Source organism: Gorilla gorilla, chromosome 4, assembly GCF_029281585.2.
Source record: "Gorilla gorilla gorilla isolate KB3781 chromosome 4, NHGRI_mGorGor1-v2.1_pri, whole genome shotgun sequence".
NCBI lineage: Eukaryota > Metazoa > Chordata > Mammalia > Primates > Hominidae > Gorilla > Gorilla gorilla.
This window is the reverse complement of record NC_073228.2, coordinates 131,830,677-131,852,148: the sequence shown is the minus strand read 5'-3', so window position 1 is coordinate 131,852,148 and position 21,472 is coordinate 131,830,677. Positions and strand designations below refer to the sequence as shown.

Here is a 21,472-nt window from a genome sequence, read left to right as displayed (position 1 = left end):
TCTTCCTGGAACTAGATGCATCTGTGAACCCATCTCCCATTCTTTTAAAGGTATTCACCTGAACTTTTCCAGATATTTTAACCACAATTCAGTTCCTTGAAAAAACACTATAGCCTTTGTTTTTCTGTCAGAGAATTTCAGGTAAGAGCATCTGACTCAACTGTCAGTGATTAAGATGGCTCAACAAGTCAGTGTCTGTGAAGCATGAACATGGGCTCCTAATGCTCCACATTTAGTTTTCCTTTATTATTTTCCTATAGAAAACATTTTTAGATTTAACAAACTTTATCAGAACATGACAAGTCAGTTTTCTTTTGGTGCTGTAAAATGCCTTTCAGAGAGATGATACTAGTAAAACTCAGATGGCCCTATTGAGAACTGCCTGTGTCTCAGAAGCAGTTGAAAATTGTCTGACAGTGAGTTTTGATAGAAAGAAGCAGGGCAGTGCAAACAACTATATACACTCTTTGGGACCTGCTATTTTTCTGAGTGACTTCACATTGGGAGTCCTAGAGATAAGCAACCACTTGGTCTCTGCTGAAGAGAGATTCCCTTTTATTTTGACCAACCCTATACAAACCAGGTCACTGCATGTTGTATTCATGGCTTCACAAAGCCCTGCTTTCATTCTGATTGGAGGCTGATCTCTATTCAGGACCTTTGCTGTTGATGGCCACCAAATAAAAGGAAAGGGATCTGATGTTGGCCAGGCCAGGATGGGCAGAACTGTGAAGTGGAAGTTTCTTAGTCCCAAAATGGGGCATTCATCTGGCCCAGGCAGTGCCACTTGCTTGCTTGTTTCCTAGTTTCCCCTAGCTTTAGATCCCTGAAAAATGTTAATCTTACTGTGTTAGTCAGGGCGTGACCCACTTGTGTAATCTTGTGGGATTAAATCTCCGGGATTTAAAGTACCATGCTAGGTAACGGAGGCGGTATATTTGAATAGTTGGCCTTTTCTTGCAGGAAAAATTGTATTATGCAAGGAGCCACCTTTTTGCATGTATAATTTGTTTGTCTCTAGAATTTTAGAGTCGACTGGGATTTTACAGATTATTTAATTCAGTTATCCCATTTTACAAATGAGGAAATTAAGGTTCAGAGATACCAACCAATATGGTGACCAACCAATTATGCTGGTTTGCCCTGAGCTAAGTAAGAGGTTTCCTGGGATGCAGCACTTTCAATGCTACAACTGGGAAAGTCCCAGGCAACTGGGAATAAGTTGGTCACCTCAGCAACCAATTACCTAACTCAAAGTTTCACAGCCGTTATTGACACATTGCAAACTAAAACACATGCTGACTTCTAGCACAAAGCCTTTCTTAGGACAACATGATACAATCAAAATAGTTTCTCATTCATGAGCCACATATTAAGACTCTGGAATACTATAATGGTCAGGTCGACTTTATGTTCTAGATATTTATGAAAGTTTTCTCTGACTTCTGATTTAGGCCATCTTATCCCTAAGAACTCAGCATTAGTACATACATTTTTAATCTAATTTAAATTTAATAAGGATAGCAGGCTATTTCTGTCTTTACTGAATGGAGAAAAAAAATCAATGTGGTGTATTAAGGATAGCCAAAGAGAGTATTTGTTTTGGATATTAGTTTAGGACCATAGTTACTAGATCTCAAACATAAGAGGCTTCAGTTAAAGGCAAGAGACAATGGATAGGAATTCTGTATTAATAAAAATTGGGAAGCAGTGAAGTCAATTGATACACGTAGCTTTCAAATTGCATCATTACAGGTACAACCTGGGCAAAACTTTGTGACTCCTTGTGAAAAGGGTGAAATGCTTGAAAACCCAGGTTTATAAAAATTGCTGAACTTATCCTAAGACAAACCTTCTTTTATCTACTTCTTAAATATTGGTGGTTCACTGGATTCCTCTTGATCATGGTTTTCTTCATATGCTACATGCTGTTTGGGGGGCAAACTTGACCATGAGTTCAACTGTTTATGACAGAGTCAGGCAATGTGCTGCCTGCCTGCCACTGTACCTCTGGCTTAGGCCCATGGCATGTATTGCTGATTTGTCCTGGTACTCATTCCTGCCCATCCTTGACTTGGCCGCACAGTCCTTCTGAACGTGTGTCTTCAATATGACACTACAAACTGATCCAAATTGGCATGAAAGACTAACTCTATCCTTGGATCTGCCATTAATTAATCTTAGACCCAGATAAAACCCAAATTTAGGTATTTAATACAGGTCTCCTCCAAGCTGCCTATCTGAATGTCTGAAGCCCATGTGCCATCTCTACCTGGATGACTTAGGGATAACTCTGTTTCAACATGTTCAAATGTGAACTCATCTTTACCCTCCAGGTCTGCTTTTCTTCTGTTTTCCTTACTCCTGCCATTCAATTAGTCACCAAAGCCTATGTTTTATTCACTATAAACACCTCTTGAATCCTTCTCATGCCTTCTATCCCTGCTGCCACTGCTTTATTTGGGCTCTTGCAAAGCCTGCTTGCTGGTATCTCTAACTTGATTCTCCTCTCTTCCTTCCTCATATCTACAAGAGGGATTGCTCCCAAAACCACAGATCTGACCATGGCCATTCCTTTCCTCAGAAATCCCTAGAATGGCTCCCCCTGGCCTTCAGAATGAATATAGTTCAGGCCTCATAATTCAGCTTATAAGATCCTGATTGTTCCTCTGTGCCAGTTTTTACAGAAGTGCTGACTTCTTCCCTGTTTTAATATTTGCTGAAGATTTGACTCATTTATTTGTCTTTTAAAAAGACAACATTGGTTTGTTTTATTAATCAAAGCTTTATTAATCTTTAATTTTCTATTTTATAGTTATCTTCTTTTATTCTTATTTGTATTTATTTTCCTTTATTAATCTTCTTAGTTGAAATGTAACTGCCTGAGGGGTTTTTCCTGCCCGCTGCACAAAGACAGACCATGGCATTGTAGTAGAGAAATAGTTTAATAGACATGAGGCCAGCCACACCATGTGGGAGATGGAGTTAGTACTCAAATCATTCTCCTCCAAAGCCTTTAGGTTAAAAGTATTTCAAAGGCATTTTGGGGGAAAGGGTGAGGGTGGCTAGGCTTGCAGCTGATTGGTTGAGGCAGAGATGAATTCATAGGGGGTCGAAACTGTGCTTCTGCTTGCTGAGTCACGTCTGGGTGGGGCCACGGGAGCAGGCTTGGGGGATCCCAAGTGGAGTCATGGGTGTCAGACATGCAAAGAAACTTGAAAAGATATCTCAAAAGGCCAATGTCAAGTAGTGGTGTTATTTGTAGGAGTAAATGGGGAAGTTGCATGTCTTAAAACCTCTGGAATACCGCCTAACAATCGTTCATGTCTGGGCCTTAGCGGGATTCAGGCTCCTCTCCTTCCCCAAGCCTGATGGCTTTCCATGAGCTTTACAAAAGCATTTAGCTCCGATCTCTTTCACTGTCATACTTTTCTCACTGATAATGATTTTTGCAAAGGTGGTTTCACAAATACTTAGTTTTCAATTTTATTGTTCTCTTATAAATGTTTTTAGGAATGGATTTTCTTCTGTGTATTGCTGACACGAACAGGAGACGGAAATACTGAGTAGAAGAGGGCGGTTCCCTGGCTAAGGCTCCACCCTCAAGCCTGGATACCCGCGGCCCTAAATGAGAAGAGGCATTTCTGTTTGGGGCCCAAAAAGTTGCCTTTTGACCCACCACGCCCCCTATCCTGCCCCCATATAAACCCCAAACCCCAACCTCCAGAGCATACCAGCAGGTGAGGAGATACGAGGCAAGCCGACTGACGGGCAAAACAACGTAGCAGAGAAAGAGAGAAGAGGAGGGACGTCTGGACACCGAGAGATGTTTGGCTGGGGGCAGTCAGAGCGGAGTCCAGCCCCTGGGCGGCCCAACTCCAGGGGAAGATCACCTTCCCACTTCATCCATCCCCACCCTTCCAGCTCCCCATCCATCCTGCTGAAAGCCATTTCCACCACTCAATAAAACCTCGCATTCATCCTTCAAGTCCGTGTGTGACCCGATTTTTCCTGGATTCTGGAAAAGAGCTCGGAATACAGAAAGCTGTCCCCTGGTCCTTTGCCCTTGTGAAAAAGCAGAAGGTCCATTGAGCTGGTTAACACTCCAGCCGTCTGTGGTGGCCAAGCTGAAAGAGCTTTGTAACGCTGGGGTTACAGGCACCCACCTCTAGACGCTACCGCAGAGCCAGAGCCCAAAGCCCTCACCCCGGCCTCTGCACTTGCCCATCTGCGTGCTCCCCCTCTCGCAAGGGGTTTCTGCAGAGGGGGCTACTGAACAGGTGAGCCACACCCCTGTCGCACGCCCTGCAAGGGGAATCGGAACTCTTCCGTTTCATTGCTTTGACCACATCCTATAAATCTTGTTCTCCTTGTCTTTCAGCTCCAATTTGTTTATACATTCAGTTTTTACTTTTGACTTTACTCATGATTTATTATAGAAAGATGTTTAACAATTTTCAAGCAAATGGAATAATTTTTGATCCTCTTTCGTTGTTAATTTATTATTCATTGGAGTTAGAAAATTGTTGCTAAAATGAATTCTGCATTTTGAAATTTATCAAGAGCGTGTGTGTGAATGTATGTGTTTGGGTATGCATAGGTATGTGGTCAATTTTTGTAAATATTCTATGGATCTTAAGAAGAATGTATATTCTCTTACTGTGGAGTATACTGTTCTCTTAATGTGTATTAGGTTATATATATACACATATATATATACATATATACATATATACATATCTGTATACATATATATACATATCTATATACATATATATATATAAAAACTTTTAGAAAAGTTTTCTTTTTTTTAATGGTACCTTTTCTGAGTAAGGACACACTCCCCAAATCTTTACCTTGTTCTCATCTTTTAGTGAGAGTTTGGCGAGGTATAGAATTCTAGATTCAAAATGGCCTTTCCCCAGTATTGTAATGATATTGTCCCTTTATTTTCTAGCAACTGTATTTGCAGATAAGAAGTTCAATGTTAATCTGATTCTGTTTCCTATTGGTATACCCTTTGTTTCTATGAAGTGTTTTAGGATAGTCTCTTTATTGTTTGTTTCCAAAATTTCATCAAGATAAGCCTAGTGGGTTTTGTTTTTGTTTTTAATTTGAGGTTTTTCATCTGAAGGATGAGGATATTTTACTCTATTATTATTTTTATTTCTTCCCCTTCATCCCCTCTCTTCTGTTTTTTAGAATGCCTAATTAATGGATGAATATTCTTCTGGGTCTCTTCCTCATGTTCTTTAGGTTTTCCCCTGTATTTTTCACCTCTTTGTCCTTCTGGACTACATAGTAGGAGAATCACTTGGCTCTGTTTTCTGCCTATTTGACTGTTTAGCTGTGTACATTTTTCTGTTTGAGCCGCCAATAGATGGTGATCATATTTTTTACTTTGGAGATCTCCCTTGTTGCTTTTTCACTACAATATATTATTTTCTTTTGAACACAGTATCTCTTCAAACCAATCTGAGGAAATTATTCTTATTTTGAAGTTTTATTTAATTTCTTGTGTTTATATTCCTTTGTAGTTTTCTTTCATTTGCTTGGATTTTGTTATTTCCCCAGGGGTTAATTTTTCTACTTGTTGAGTTTAGAACTTTGTTGTTGTTATTGTTATTACAGTTGATATATTTATGGTTTATTTTCCACAAATATTTAGATATTCTGGTTATCTGTTCCTAGCTATAGATGTGAATCCTAGCCTGAATGAAAATCACTGCTCTTAGGCTGGGTGTGGTGGCTCATGCCTGTAATCCCAGCACTTTGGGAGGTCGAGGCGGGTGGATCACCTGAGGACAGGAGTTCAAGATCAGCCTGGCCAACATGGGGAAAACCCGTCTCTACTAAAAAGACAAAAAATGAGCCAAGCATGGTGGCGTGCACCTGTAATCCCAGCTACTCGGGAGGCTGAGGCAGGAGAATCACTTGAACCCGGGAGGTGGAGATTGGAGTGAGCCAAGATCGCGCCATTGCACTCCAGCATGGGTGACAGAGCAAGACTCTGTCTCAAAAATTTAAAAAAATTCACTGTCCATGTGACACAGAAACAGGTTCTGATTACAGGAGCCCTGGGAGCTTATGTAGGGAAAGTATGAATGAGATCACAAATGCCAAGACCTCCAGTCCCTCACAGTAACCATAGGTTGTAGTACTGCTCTGCTTCTCCAGCCTCAGCTACTCTGGAATTTTCTATGCCCCAACTTTCACTTTAGAGAAGTGTTCTCATGGCTTGAATCTGGAGTCATAGCTCTAAGAAGTAACCACTCTCTTCATGACATCAGGAACATGAGTGGACACTGATGTAAATGTTTTGAAATCCTTTAATTAGTCACCTTACTAACGGTCTTCATCCTGCTCTTTCCCGTAGTTCCCACTGGTTCTGGTCTTTGGATTATTTGGGGGCACAGTTGGGAAAACACACTCTGTTTGACCTTCTGTTTCTTCTATATGAGATCGTGGCTTCCTCAGCTCTCTTAGTTTCCACTTTCAATCTAGTCTGAATGACTCCATATCCTCTAGAAATTTGATCGGTGGCATCACTTTCGAATTTCCCACTCTATTACGGATTCACTTTTTATGTGTATGTATATGTGGCTTTCTGTCATCTTAATGGGATTTCTTTCCCCCACAGTAAACTTTTGTATTCAGTTAGCCAATGTGAACCGGAAAGCCAATTCTTTGTTTAGGACTTCAATATATAACCAGGACTTTTCCTTTTTATTGTTCCCTCTGTTGAAGGATTTAGAACAGATGTCTCAAATCAGGTCAGAAGTATTCTGAGCTATGCCCCAAACATGCTGTTTTCTGCTTCATGATTAGAGTCTCTTGCTGAGGCACATGTCAAATATCTTCTACTTCAGGGTAAGAACTTGGGGACCACCTTTATCTCAAAGGCTCAAACTTTGAGCATGTTTCTCAAAATCCACTTTGCATTTATCTCAGGAAGTATCAGAACCTTTATACAACAAGAACTCCTGGTTATCTTTTCATCCCAGAGTCTCCAAGGATATACAGATTAGGTCCCCTCAAATTCACTCATGGTTGTGTAACATTTCTCACCTTATCTAGACTTTTACACTGGTATTTCATTTGAGACTCTTGATAATTTTCTTGTAGTTATAGAATATTATCCTCATTTGGCACATGAGGAAATTGATTCAGACAGGTTCTTTGCCAAGTTATACAAATACAAAATGGAAAAGCCAGTTCATAAGCCCCAAAATTCTTTTTCTGAGTACGGTGTTTTGCTTCTATACCTCCTGTGGACTGCGGTATAGAAAGAAAGCTGAGGTGAGATCAATGTCCTTAGACCAAGATTGGTTTTAAATCTAGATATGTATCCTTGAGGCTAGACAGTAATTGAACTAGACTCTAGGAATTTGATTCAGTATTTACTGAGAAGAGTATGTCTGCCGATGACAGATTAAGTTTTTATATTATTTTAAAAAGTCATAGAATTAGCTACTCATTAAAGAAGCTCCCCTGAGAAAAACATAGGAATTTCATGAATTATTTCTTTAAGATGCTTGGTGACCTGTATTAACTCCATTTTTCTGTCCAGGCTCACTTTAGTGTATGTATCAGTTATTTATTGCTGTTTAACAGGCCCCTTCCATGCCCCAAGCTTAGTAGCTTAACACAGCTGCCATTTATTATTGCTCCCAAATTTACCAGTCAGCTGGGTGGTTCTGCTGATCCATCCAGGCTTAGCTAATCTCTGCTGGGCTCACTCATGTGTCTGTGGTCAGCTTGAGGATTGACTGGAGGCTAGCTGTTGTATTCATGTGTTTGGTCATTGGCTGGCTTGCTACTGGCCAGGATGATGCGTCTTATCCAGCAGGACAACCCAGCTTTATTCATGTGGTGGCGTCCAAGCTGCAAGAGAGCAAGTGGAAGCAAGCCTTTTGAGCTCTAAGATTAGAAGTGGTACAATGTCACTTCTGCATTTTGTTGGTCGAAATAATTCATAAAGCCAGTCCAGGTACAAAGAGTAGTGAGGGAGTTGCAAAGTCATATTGAAAGGGTCATGCATACAGAAAGAAGAATTGCCATCTTTTTTGCAAACAATCTATCATACCTGGCCTTTGTACACATGCCTCAGTTGCTATGAGTGTTGACTGCCAAAGGGTCACAGATGCCTCTGGCTATGAACTGACTTGTGTCACCTCAAAGTTTGTATGGTGAATCCCTAATCCCCAAAGTTACCATATCTGGATATAGAGTTTTCAGGAGGTAATTAAGGTTAAATGAGATCATAGAGGTCGGGTCCTAACTCAATAAGGCTGTGACTTTATACGGCGAGAAAGAATTTTTTTCTTTCTCTCTCTGCCATGTGAGGACACAGCAAGAAGGCAGCAACCTGCAAGCCAGGAATCGGGCCCTCATAAGAAACCACCTGTGCTGGACCTTGATTTGGGACTTCTATTCTCAGAACCATGAGGAAATAGAGCCACCCAGTCTGTGCTATTTTGCTATGGCAGCCCAAGCTAACAAATACACCTCTCCACTTTTGAAGAATTACCCTGTGCTGAAGGAGACTGCCTTGCCCTAGAGATTATGCCCTCATCTTTCATGTGGGAGGAAGGAGGTGCAGCTCACAGCAAATGGCTCATGGATGTGGGAGTATAAAAGGCTGATCCTCAATAGGCAACAACGCTGTATGATTTAAGCCCCAGAGCCTTCCTATGGATCAAGGCAAGGCTAGGTTTTGTCTGAGACCACATCCTTCCTCTTTTATCCCTCTCTAGTCTTACTTTCGTCTCCCCTTTACAGGTTTTTCCTGATGAGGACTCTCTCAGTAATTCATAGGCACCCAATTCCCTGAATCAGGACCTATTTCAAGGGATCCCTACCAAGACAGATGTTTTATGATCATAGGATATTAAAAGACAGCACTTGTCATTAGTACATATTTATAAGCAGAGTTGCATATTTTAGCTTAGTTGCAGTCTCTGTGAAATTTCAAAATGCTATTCTACACTTGGATAAAAATAACAATGGTTATTAACATTTGCTGAGTGCTTACTAGGCTCTCTGCTGAGTATATAACATATGATCTCATTTAATCTTCACCATGACCATATGAGACAGCTACTGTTACTCTCAGTTTTTATACTTTTAGTGTTTTCTAAATCATTTTGTATCTGGGATTTTGGTCTATGATTCTTTGCTGTAGCAACAAAAGACTTCTGGGCCTGCATAAAAATAGACTTTGGCGCATGACATTCAGGAAACACCTGATAAGTGTCACGGACAAGACAAGTTGGCCTTTCTTCAACTTGAAAAATCAGGACTCTCTGGATTCATTATTGAACAGTGTTGAACAGAATGGTCTATGGAATATTCCTGTTCAAAACCCTAAATCTTTTCGGTGAAGTTAGCTGGTAATTGTGGTGTGCTACTTTGGTGTTTCAAAGTGCTTTGCTAAATAACACATTTGTGGGTCTAGGCATGTCCATCTTAGTTTTTAAAAAGTTTTACCCTTTCAAGTTTTCACTAAGTAACGTTCATTCATACAACAAACATGTCTTAAGTTTTCATCACTGCTTGTTAAGTAATTCTCTCTTTCAATCTCTCTCTCTTTCTATATATATATATGTGTGTGTGTGTGTGTGTGTATATGTGTGTGTGTGTGTGTGTGTGTATGTGTTGTGGGCATCACAGGAAGATAAAAAATGAGTCCATATCAACTGTTGAAGTCAGTGAATCCCTAATTTCAGCAGCTGCAGCAGGAAATAGGAAATCTTATAAAGGGAGGGTCAAGGAACAGGCATCAATTCTTTGTTAGTTGCGTGGCAATGCTTTGTCTTTTTCAGTTTAGTGGAAATGGCCTCTGGCTCCAAGGGAAAATCCAGAAAGGAAGACCAGATAATACTGTGTTTGGCATGGTCCTAAGCCAGAAACCAAGGCTTAAAGGACTCTCCTCAATGTTACACAGCTAGGAAGTGGTGCAATCAGAAATTGAACATGGGTGCACCACTGCCAGCTGAAATAGCAGGAAATGAAAGAGTAAGCAACGTGATGGATGTAAAGGATGCTTCCTGGAGAGCAGCTCATATGGTGCAAAGTTTCTTCTACAATGAAAGCAAACTCCAACAGGTGGCATTCCATGTAGCTTTCATGATTCCACCTACCTGAACTAGATCCCTGTAAGTTTATTAAGGGGATTGTAGCTGGACTTATAAAATTAAATCAGTTACCCAGAAGTAGAACAGCCATTTGAAGAGAAGGAGAGCTTGAGAGACAGATGGAATGATGAATGTGTCTCTGAGTCTGGTTAGTTTGAAATGTCTGCTAAAACTGATGAGAAAATGCTAAGAGGCTTAAACTTTGGAGTTTTGTAAAGAAAGTTTTCTCTGGAAAGTAAATAATAAAGACATAATTCTTTCAGTGAAAGAAACAGAGCCTAATTTAACAGGAGATTGGGTACCTTGTTCTGCAAGGAACCAGAGATTGAAGGCTGCCACTGGGCATTCTATGAATTCCCATGGAGTGGGGGTACTCACTGGCATTGAGCCCATGAGTGGCCCACCTGTTTGCACACCACATAGGAAGGATCCACATGGATAGCTTAAGTTCCCCAAAACCATTTGTTTTATCTAAAAGAAACACAGTCATCCCAGAGGCTTATGGATGTGCAGTTTAGTCTCACTTTTAAAGGATTTTTATGTATCCTTGTGTCTTTAAAGGCAAAACTAGCAAGTGCTTTTTACATCTGTCCAAGCTAATCTTTCCCTGCTTTAAGCAGGCAGACAGGAAATGCAGTTTGCCTCTATTACCTAACATGCAGGAGGTATATAAAAGAGAGAAATAAGAAAAAAAAAAGTGAGAGCATAAGGTAAACGGATTGGATGAGATCAAAAAAGGAAAAAAGGAGCCTGGTGAGCAATCCTTGGCAGGGTGCCCAGAGCAGCTTCAGGAGAGGGACAGAGCCCAGCAAGAGCATTTCCTGCTTTGGGTTAAAAAAATAAATTCAACTATCCTCTATGAGGTGGTCTATTTATCCTGTGCAGCATTAGGTCATTAATTTGAAAATTACAGGTAGTAATAAAAACAGCAGTTTTTTTTTTAACACCTAGATGAATGGGCCTCTCCCTGCTTCACCCACTGCACACCTGGGTTATATTCATATTATCTGGTGTGTGGGTAGTTTCCCAGAAAATTTCAGCCTGCATGAAAGCTTGAACAGCCTTGTTGCTTCTCTAAAACTTCTTATGTTTTCTATATACTACTATTTCCCTCAGCCCATAATCATCAACAGAAACTAAAGGATAATCACCATATAGGCTAAGAAGAAGCATTTTTTTCATAATCATAATAATTGCTGGAATTAACAAAATCCTAAATTGTCTTCTGTCATTGCATACCCGAGTGGCTTCATGTTTTGCCTGCCTTTCAGTAGTCATCAGTTTCCCTCATCCACAGGACTTTGGAAGCTCCCTAAGTACTCCTTGCTATCATTCCACCTGGCCTTTCTTCAGGAAGTGGATGAGTCTGGCTTTCTCTTTTCACATTGCCAGCTTGAAAAACCTTGGACTTAGGGGAATTTGCCTTAGATGTCTAGCTATGTGACTATAAACTGTTTCCCATGTCAGAGTTTCCTGATGCTTATACAACATATCAGACCACAGTCTTTGAACTCTGGGCAGGTGTATGGTTTTACAGTGCAATATTTTAAGAGAATTTGTTTTAATCTTCCAGCTAAGCCTCTTTATACAAACAGGGCTGCCAAGAGCACAAATGCAATTCACTTACAAGTTGTTTGTCTAGTTAACAGTAAGTACGCAAATCAGTTTCCTGTTCACACAAAGGATTTTCTTGTGTTTGAAATCTTTGACCAACAGTACGTTGGCTTGGATTTTTACGGAGAATTCACAATGTTAATTATCTATAGTGCTCTGTGCACCAGGATGTGAGGTGACTTAGTAAGCAGCTGGTTAGTACCAAACAAGTATATTGCCTGAGTTTTTGAAAAGGACCTTTGTGTGCATAGTGGGGAGGCACCACAAAGGGCCCACATGGAAACAGAGGTTCAGCATGCAGTGAAAGGTATCAGGAAGCTGGAAGACAGCACAGAGGAAGGGAAAAGGAAAGCTTTATTGGAAGGATAAAACTAAGACAAGGGATTACAAATCATTAATTTTTTCTCAGAGTTTTTGTTCAAGGTTTTCCTCTTATGCTTCTTTTCTTGCATGTGTTTCTTCCTTTTTCTTTAAGAAAAATGAAGGCATTCACATCAATAAGCATTTTCAAAGAGACTCTTGACTTTCAAAGAGAGTCTTGAGTCTTAATGCAATAGGACTGCATTATCATTAAAAGACAAGTTGTATGCAGCATCAGTAACAGAAGCCCAGCATCCAGAGCCATATGGGAGCATTGCTAATATGTACAGTACAACACAGAGATACTTAACTGTAGGAGCATAACCTCCCCCCACCCATGTATGCATTTATGTACTTTATTCTCATTGCCAAGCTCTTTAAATTTTTTCTCTTCACTTATTTACCTAAGGCTGTTTCCCTTCAGCCCAGAGAAGTTAGACATAACTTGCACATTGCCCTGGGGAAAGAAAGATGCTATGCAACTGGAATAACAAAGTTAGCATAGTCTTGATTCTTAAGTTCAAAACTGCTGGTTTAGAAGGAAGACAGAAAAAAATCAGAAGCATCCCTTATAGAACTAGTATCTCTCATGGTCAAATCTGGGAAATGGGAATATGATGGAACCCTTTCTGTGTGTGCATTTTGGAAAATAGAGTGAAACTTATAGCCATGGTTTGAACTAGGCAATAGCGATTCTCAGGGAAATGATCCTTTCTCCCATGCCACCCTGATATGGCAGCTGACAGGTATAGATGAGAACTGGTGACACAGTGGATCCAGGCAGGAGAGGGCCAGAAAGAGTCTCCTCAGTTTTATGTGCTCTTGAAGTCATGGGCAAAGGCATGTGAAAAGTTCCCCAATCCCCTAGAGCAGGTCACTGATCCAAGCTGAGGAGAACCACTATGCTACATAGGTCTTGTTGTGGCAGGAATGAGATGTTGCATTGTTAGCAGGGGGTTGAAGCTACTTGCTAGCAGATGGATGCCAGGATGCTACATGGGAGCCAGGCCAAGGTCTGCAGCTCCTCCAGCCACTGTGGGAATAAGCAGTACACTTTGTCTCTGCCCAGGACCAGACAGGATGAGTCACACCTGGAGCAGGAGGCCAGCATGGGCCTGACACAGATATGGACACCTGCTGCCCACTGCTGCAGGGGTGCCATCTGCTTACATTCTCTCACAGCTTATTAGTGTCAACCCCAGGAGGAGGATACATAAAAACAATTCGTAACAGGCTGAGTTTTTTTTTCTACTAAATTTTATATTTGAGATAATTGTCGATTCACTTGCAGTAAGAAATAATACAGAGAGATCCAGGTACCATTTACCCAGTATTCCCTAGTGGTAACAGTTTACAAAACAATGTAAACCACAGCCAGGATATTGTCAAGGTGTAGAACATTTCCATCAACAGAAAGAACTTCATGTTGCCCTTTTTTTTTTTTTTCAGATGGAATCTTGCTCTCTTGCTCAGACTGGAGTGCAGTGGCGTGACCTTGGCTCACTGCAACCTCACCTCTCGGGTTCAAGCGATTCTGCCTCAGCCTCTCGAGTAGCTGGGACTACAGGTACGTGCCACCATGTCCAGCTAACTTTTGTATTTTTAGTACAGACGGGGTTTCACCATATTGGCCAGGCTGGTCTCGAATTCCTGACCTCATGACCCACCTGCCTCAGCCTCTCAAAGTGCTGGGATTACAGGCAAGAGCCACCGCGCCTGGCCCATGTTGCCCTATTATAAACATACCTGCTTCCCTCTCCAGCACTTACAGCTGGCAACCCCTAATCTGTCCTCTATTTCTATAATTTTGCTTCTCTGAGAAAGTCTTTATTTCTTCTTCACTTTTGAAGAATAACTTTGCTGATATAAAATCCTAGGTTGGTGATTTCCCTTGTTCCTCTATAGGTAAGGTATCTTTTCCTCCTGTGTCCTTATTCAAGACTTTCTCTTTGTCTTTGCTTTTTTTTCACTTCAATATAATATGCATAAATATGTATGAGTTATTTATTGATTTTTTAATTTATTATTCTGCTTGGAATACTCTGAGCTTCTTGGATGTGTGACTTGATAACTACATTCACTTTGGAAAGTTCTCCACATTACTTCAAATATTTTCAGAGTGTCTAGCTATTCTAGTACCTTTGCCTTCACATATAGATTTTAGAATAATCTTTTAAATAGGTAAAAAAAAATGGCTGGGATTTGACTGGAATTGTATTGAACCTGTTTATTAATTTGGGGAGAGTGTCACTATATTGAGTCTACTAATCTATAAAGACAGTATTTATCTCCATTTATTTAGGCCTTCTTTGATTTTTTAAATTAGCATTTTACAATTTTCACCCTACAAGTCCTCTGTGTTTTGTTAGATTCACACCTAAGACATTTTTGTAAAAAGTGATTATAATGATAATGCATTTTTTATTTTGGTGTTTTTAATTACATGTTCATTGCTACTATATAAAAATACAATTAATTGTTATATTTTTATCTTGTATTCTGAGACCTCGCTGAACTCATTTATTAGTCCTAGAAGGCTTGGTTTTTGTTTTGTTTTGTTTTGATTTGTTTTTGTTTTTGTTTTTGATACTTGGGATTTTCTACAACTTTTCAAAGAGGGACAGTTTTATTTCTTCTTTTCCAACCTGTATTCCTTTTCTTTTCTTTTCTTTTCTTTTCTTTTCTTGCCTTATTGCACTGGCTGTGATTTTCAGCATTATGTTGAATAAGAATGGTGAGACTGGAAATTCTTGCTTTGTTCCCAATCTTAGAAGGAAAGCAATCAGTCTTTCATTATTGAGTATAATGATACTTATAAGTTTTTTTTATAAATGCCCTCCAAAAAGAGAGTAAGTTCTTTGTAAGAGAATAAGTTGATTAAGTTTCCTTCTGTCTCTATTTGTCTGAGAGTTCTTAGTTACAGATACTGAATTTTGTCAAGTAATTTTTTTTTTTGTCAAGTAATTTGGTCAGGTAATTGTCAAGTAATTTGGTCAGGTAATTTTTGTCAAGTAATTTGGTCAGGTAATTTTTTTAGCCTGTTAAAATGGTAGATTACATTGATTGAATTTAGCATATTGCACCAGTCTTGTATCTCTAGAATAAACTCCACTTGGTCATGGTCTATAATTATTCTTCACTATTGTTGAATACCATATGTTTTTATTTTACAGAATTTTTTGAGCCTATATTTTGAGCTATATCGGCCTTAATGGTCTTTGTCTGGTTTTGATATCAAGGCAATACTAGCTTTATATAATAAATTGAAAAGTGTTCCCTCCTTGTGATGGTTGATTTCATGTGTCAATTTGACTAGCCTAGCCTACGGTAACCAGATATTTGGTCAAACATTATTCTAGATGTTTTTATGAATGTACTCTTTAGATGATAGTAACATGTAAATCCGCAGACATCAGGTAAAGCAGATTACCCTCCATAATATGAGTGAACCTCATCCAACCCCCTATGAAGGAGGGAGAATTCTATCAACAGACTACCTTTGGACACAAACTGCAACATCAACTCTTCCCTGGGTCTGTAATATGCTGGCCTACCTTACAGATTTTGGGTTTGCCAACCTCTGCAACCATATCAGTCAATTCCTTAAAATAAATTCCCTGTCTGTCTATAGTATATATATATATATATATGCCTGGAGATTTCTTTTCTTGCGATCTCAAATGATTAAACCAGGTTCCTTAATATTTATAGGTCTACTCAGATGGTCTATTTCATTATTAGCTGAGTTGTGGTAATTCATATTTTTTGAGGAATTGGTCCATTTCATCTAAATTGTCAAATTTAGGTTTATAGACTTGTTTCTAGTATTCTCATATTATCCTTTGATGTTCATACTGATATCCCGTTACTGATATTGCATACTGTGTCTTCTTTCTTGTCAGTCTTGTGGAGGTTGTCAATTATATTGATTTTAAAAAAAATCCTAGGCCTTTTTTTCATTGATTTTCTTTACTGTTGTATTGTTTTCTATTTAATTGACTTCTCTTCTTTTTATTATTTCATACCATCTGCTTGCTTTGGGTTGATTTTTTCCTTTTTTTCTAGTTTCTTTAGAAGAAACCTTAACTACTGATTTGAGACTTTTGCTCATTTATAATATTTACATTTGGGGCTATAAACTTCTATTCAGCACTGCTATAGAAATGTCCCACAAATTTTAATAGTAGTATTTTCATTTTCATTTAGTTCAATGTACTTTTAAAATTGTTCTTGGGACTTCTTTATCCCATGGCTTATGTATATTGTTTAGCTTCCAAGTTAGAGATTTTCCTATTATTGTTCTTTAATTGATTTCTAGTTTAATCCCATAGTGGTCAGAGAACACTATCTATATGATTTCAGTTCTTTTAAATTTTTTGCAATTGTTTTATGGCCCAAAATGTGGTTTATCTTGGTATATGTTCCATGGGCACATAAGAAGAATGTGTATTATGGCCGGGTGCAGTGGCTCACGCCTGTAATCCCAACACTTTGGGAGGCCAAGATAGGTGGATCATGAGGTCAAAAGATGAAGACCATCCTGGCCAACATGGTGAAACCTGTCTCTACTAAAACTACAAAAATTAGCTGGGCGTGATGGCGTGCGCCTCTATTCCCAGCTACTCAGGAGGCTGAGGCAGGAGAATCACTTGAACGCGGGAGGCGGAGGTTGCAGTGAGCTGAGATTGCGCCACTGCACTCCAGCCTGGGCGACAGAGCGAGGCCCCTTCTCAAAAAAAAAAAAAAAGAAGAAGAAGAATATGTATTCTTCTTTTGTTGGGTGGAGTGTTCTATAAACGTTGATGAGATTTTAGTGATTAATAGTGCCATTAAGTTCTATATCCTTACTGATTTTCTGTCTAGTTGTTCCATCAGTTGTTGAAAGAGGGGTGTTGAAATCTTCAGCTATAATTTTGGATTTGTTTATTTTTCCTTTTAGTTCGATCAGATTTCATTTCACATGTTTTGCAGGTCTGTTTGGTGTATATACATTCAGCATTGCTATGTCTTCTTGGTTGATTGACTTTTTAAAAATCATAGTATAATGTTCCTCTCTCATGCTAGTGATTTTCATTCCTCTGAAGCCTATTTTATCTCTTGTTAATAGAGCCATCTTTGCTTTCCTTTGATCACTGTTTGCATAATGCATCTCTTTTTATTTAAAAAATTTTAATCAGTCTATGTTGTTATTTTTGAAAGGAGTTTCTTAAAACTATATATTGAACATTATATAGTTTGATACATAGTTTTTTCTAGTCTACCATTATCTATGTTTTAATCTGTGTATTTAGGCCATTTACATTTACATGTAACCACTGCTATTACAGGGTTTAAGTTTGCATTTTGTTTCTTATTTTCTGTTTGCTCTTCTTTTTCTCTGTTTTCTTTTTTCTGTCTTTCTTTGTGTTATTTGAATATTTTTTAATTCAATTTTGATTCACTATACCATTTTTAAAGTGTATTTCTTTGTATAGCTTTTGTTAAGTGATTACTTTAGGTATTACATTCTATCCTCATAACTTATTAAAATCTACTGTTGGCCAAGCATGGTGGCTCATACCTGCAATGCCAGCATTTTTGGAGGCCAAGACAGGTGGATAGCTTGAGCCTGGGAGTTTGAGACCAGCCTAGGCAACATACTGAGACACTGTCTCCACAATAAATTAAAACAAAACAAAATGCCAGGAGCACTGGTACACACCTGTAGTCCCAGCTACTTGGGAGACTGAGGTGGGAGGATGCCTTGAGCCCAGGAGATCAAGGCTGCAGTGAGCCGTGATTGAGCCACTGCACTCCAGCCCGGATGACAGAGTCATACCCATTCTCAAAGAAAAAAAAAAAATCTACCACTGGAGATGAAAAAGTATTGCAAGATTTCAAATTTTTTTTTTCTCATTACAACCTTCACCTCCTCGGCCTAAGTGATCCTCCCACCTCAGTCTCCCAAGTAGCTGGGACAATAAGTACACATCTGGCTACTTTTTGTATTTTTTGTTGAGATGGAGTTTTACCATGTTGCCCAGGCTGGTCTCAAACTCCTGGGCTCAAGCGATCTGCCCACCTCGGCCTCCCACGATGCTGAGATTACAGGTATGAGCCACTGTGCCTGGCCCTCAATGAATTTTTAATGTTAGTTCTCTTAATTATGTATGGATTATTTTCAGGCTGAAAGGTGTATCAGTGCCATTTCATTATCTAACCCACTGTGATTCTATAGAACTCTTTCAAAGAAATGGAAGAGAATGAAGACTCTTATAAAATGCTCTCTGACAGGGAGGACAATTAAGTTGTTTATTTTGTGAAGCCAATATACTCCACCGTAACTTTGGTCACCAGAAGAGAAAGAAGAAGCATCTATGAGCATCTGATTGGTGTAAGACACAGTATGGGTGTACTTTCCCAAGTTATCTCACTTTAAGGGAAGTTCTGATCAACCTCATTCTGGGGTAATTTTCACCAGACTCATAACAAAACTTCACTGTCTCAGTGCTAGCTGGAAATAATACAAAAATTTTAACTCTCTCTTTTCATTTATCTGGGCGAAGTGCTCAAGAAGTTCAGATCAGTAGTTTCCTGTTTAGTCTTTTGCTATTACAGTTAATCGTGCCTACTTAAGACATCTGGAAAAACTCTAGTCGAATCAAACATATAGGACAACTATTGTAGTAGAAAGAAAAAAGTAACTTGTATCTCGATTTTCCACTTAGTAACGTAACATATCTCATTTCATCCAAGGATTTACTCTGTAGAGAGCTCACTAAATCAGTAGAATGTTTGTTTGTTTGTTTGTTTGTTTGTTTGTTTGTTTGTTTGTTGGGACTTATGACTTATAGATTTACCACACATTTCCCTATGGGGAAAAATCACAAATACCCCAACCTATTAAAGGTTATTACTAGTACTGATGAGAACAGATGTTTCTTGGGGTTGATTCCCTGGAAGATATTTTCCATGCATTTGGTTTGTAATGCAACTATTTTATTTTCCAATTTTAATTACTAAAAAGGAAATTTACTTATAGACACAGGCTCTCTTTTTAAAATTTAATTCCTTTTTCTCAGTAAAGATTGAGTTCTCTAGTTCTTGCTGAAAAAGTAGCAGATGGGAATAAGCTCTCTCAAATTATACATCACTCTAGGGGCCTATTGAATTTCAGTATTGGATGGGGTCTCAGGCAAGCGTCACTATGCTCTGATGCTTGAAACAACTCCCTACATTATAGTTAGCCCTTCCACAGCCTGAGCTCCTGACTCACAGGCACTCTGACATCTTTACGAGATAACTGCTATATTTCACAACTGCAGAGCAAACACCAAGAAGGAAAAAAAATATTCTGTCTTCAGAACTCAGTTTATTAAAGTATATAGCAACCAGCAATCTAGAGAACAACCTCATGGAATGGGTCTAAGTTTCTATGGCAAAATAGTATGATTGGGTAACTCCCAGAGGATAATCGGATTAATTTAAATTCTTGGCATCTTTGCTACGCTGGAGGTCAGGTAGAGAAGAAAGGAAGCCATGGCTCTTCTCTATCCCTAGACCTTCCTTCAGAAATCTGAATCTGCAGACTGAAGCCCTAGACCTTCATCTGAGTGCCTGAATCTGCAATCTACTGCAGATGCTAAATCACCTGGCTCTCTGAAGACTATCTGCCCCTACAAAGTAGCATTCATCCTCTCCAGAAGGTCCAGAGCATGGAGAATTTAAAAAAAAGTTCCTTCTAATCAATTTCAAATATATTTGTAAGAGAAACTATGGCATAGGAAACCTTCTCCTGATTTCTTTTTACCAGCCATTTCTTGAACCTACTATTTAATAAACTTAAAAGGTATCGTAAACATCTCTGAGGCAATAATAAGAAACTATATTATTCTATGTATAAATTTGGGCTAAATCTAGACATCTGACATGATTGCTAGAGCATATGATATGTACAAGCTCAGAATAAGTATTCAGTAACTTTCTTGAGTGAACGAGTGAATATATACTCTGGCTGTTAATCTATTTTTAAAAAATAGAAAATTTTAACAAAAATGACAGTGTGGTGAGAAGATTTATACTTCAGCTTATAGTGGTACTGCTCTGTAAGTCTTTGAATAGTAGAGGATGGTATGGCAGAGAAAGAGACTTTGTTTTAGCTTAAACACTCCCATATGAATCCAGGCTTGGTGGCTCATAGCTGTAATCCCAGTGCTTTGGGGAGACCAAGGCAAAAGGATTGCTTCAGGCCGGGAGTTCAAGACCAGGCTAGGCAATAAATTGAAACCCCATCTCTGCAAAAAATTAAAAAATTAGCCAGGTGTGATGGCATGTGCCTGTGGTCCTAGCTACCAGGGAGGCTGAAGTGGGAGGATTGCTTGAGGCCAGAGGTTCAAGGTTGCAGTGAGCTATGCTTGTACCACTGCCCTCCAGCCTGGGTGACAGAGTGAGATCCTGTCTCAAAACAAACAAACAAACAAAAAAGACATACAAAATTTTCATATGAGTTATCAGCAGCTGGATTTCTAGAGTTATGACTTTAATTCATCTTTGGAGATACCTTCCTTTATATTAGAAAGTCACAAAAATGGTCATTTAATTATGAGAATGCAAATACCTACTTCCTGAGATGGAAGTCACCATATATCTGAGTGCAGATGCACAGATTGAGATACTAAGCAGTCTGTAAAGTAGTGTGTATTGAGAACATTTCCTCCTAAATATAGATTTTTATAGGACTTCTGGTATCCCACAGAGGGTGTCATTTAGGCTTGAATAACCCAGGTTCTAGGACATACAGTTGAAGTCCATGAGATCAGGCCACTGACCTTAAAGGCAAGTTTGAAGATCAAGTGAGTAGAATGTCTATATGTGGGTCTCCTGCCTTCAGAAAATGCTGGTTCTGGTAGTAATCACTTACCTATTTACCTATGCTCGTGATGTGTATAGAATGACATTTTGCTATCAGAATTCCCCACCGCATACGAAACAGATTGAAAAAGAAAGATTTATAAGCTGTCTTGAAATCATGAGAATGAGGCAGTGGGCTCTTAGTAACTTTCTTTAGGTTTTCTTTTCCTTCTTTATTATACATTTGGAAATATGTATTAATGTTAAATGTAGGATGTAATGCACTCACTTTGAATGTTTATTTTAGACTATAAATCAGAAGTTCACAACCCTAGCATACCAAATCAGACCTGGTATACACAAGTGAGAATATTTCAGGAAGGGTTTACACACCTATAGGACCAGGCAGGCAAGACAAATGCCTTAAGCAGCCCTGCATAAAACAATAGGAAATGGTGGAACCTGGAGCAAACTGTAGAGTGCAGCCCCTACCCTTCTTAAAAGAATTTACTTTAAAACAAAACAAAATAAAA

General features: G+C 39.0%; 1 long non-coding RNA gene across 1 annotated transcript in view; it reads left to right on the top strand.

Annotated features, from left to right (window-relative positions):
* LOC109027029 (uncharacterized) overlaps nucleotides 1–21,472 on the top strand; it is a 45,002-nt gene that overhangs the window by 9,126 nt on the left and 14,404 nt on the right. The window contains exons 2-3 of the long non-coding RNA XR_008680343.2: nucleotides 3,514–4,280; nucleotides 13,560–13,677. This is a non-coding gene — a long non-coding RNA (uncharacterized lncRNA). The remainder of the gene's footprint in view (nucleotides 1–3,513; nucleotides 4,281–13,559; nucleotides 13,678–21,472) is intronic.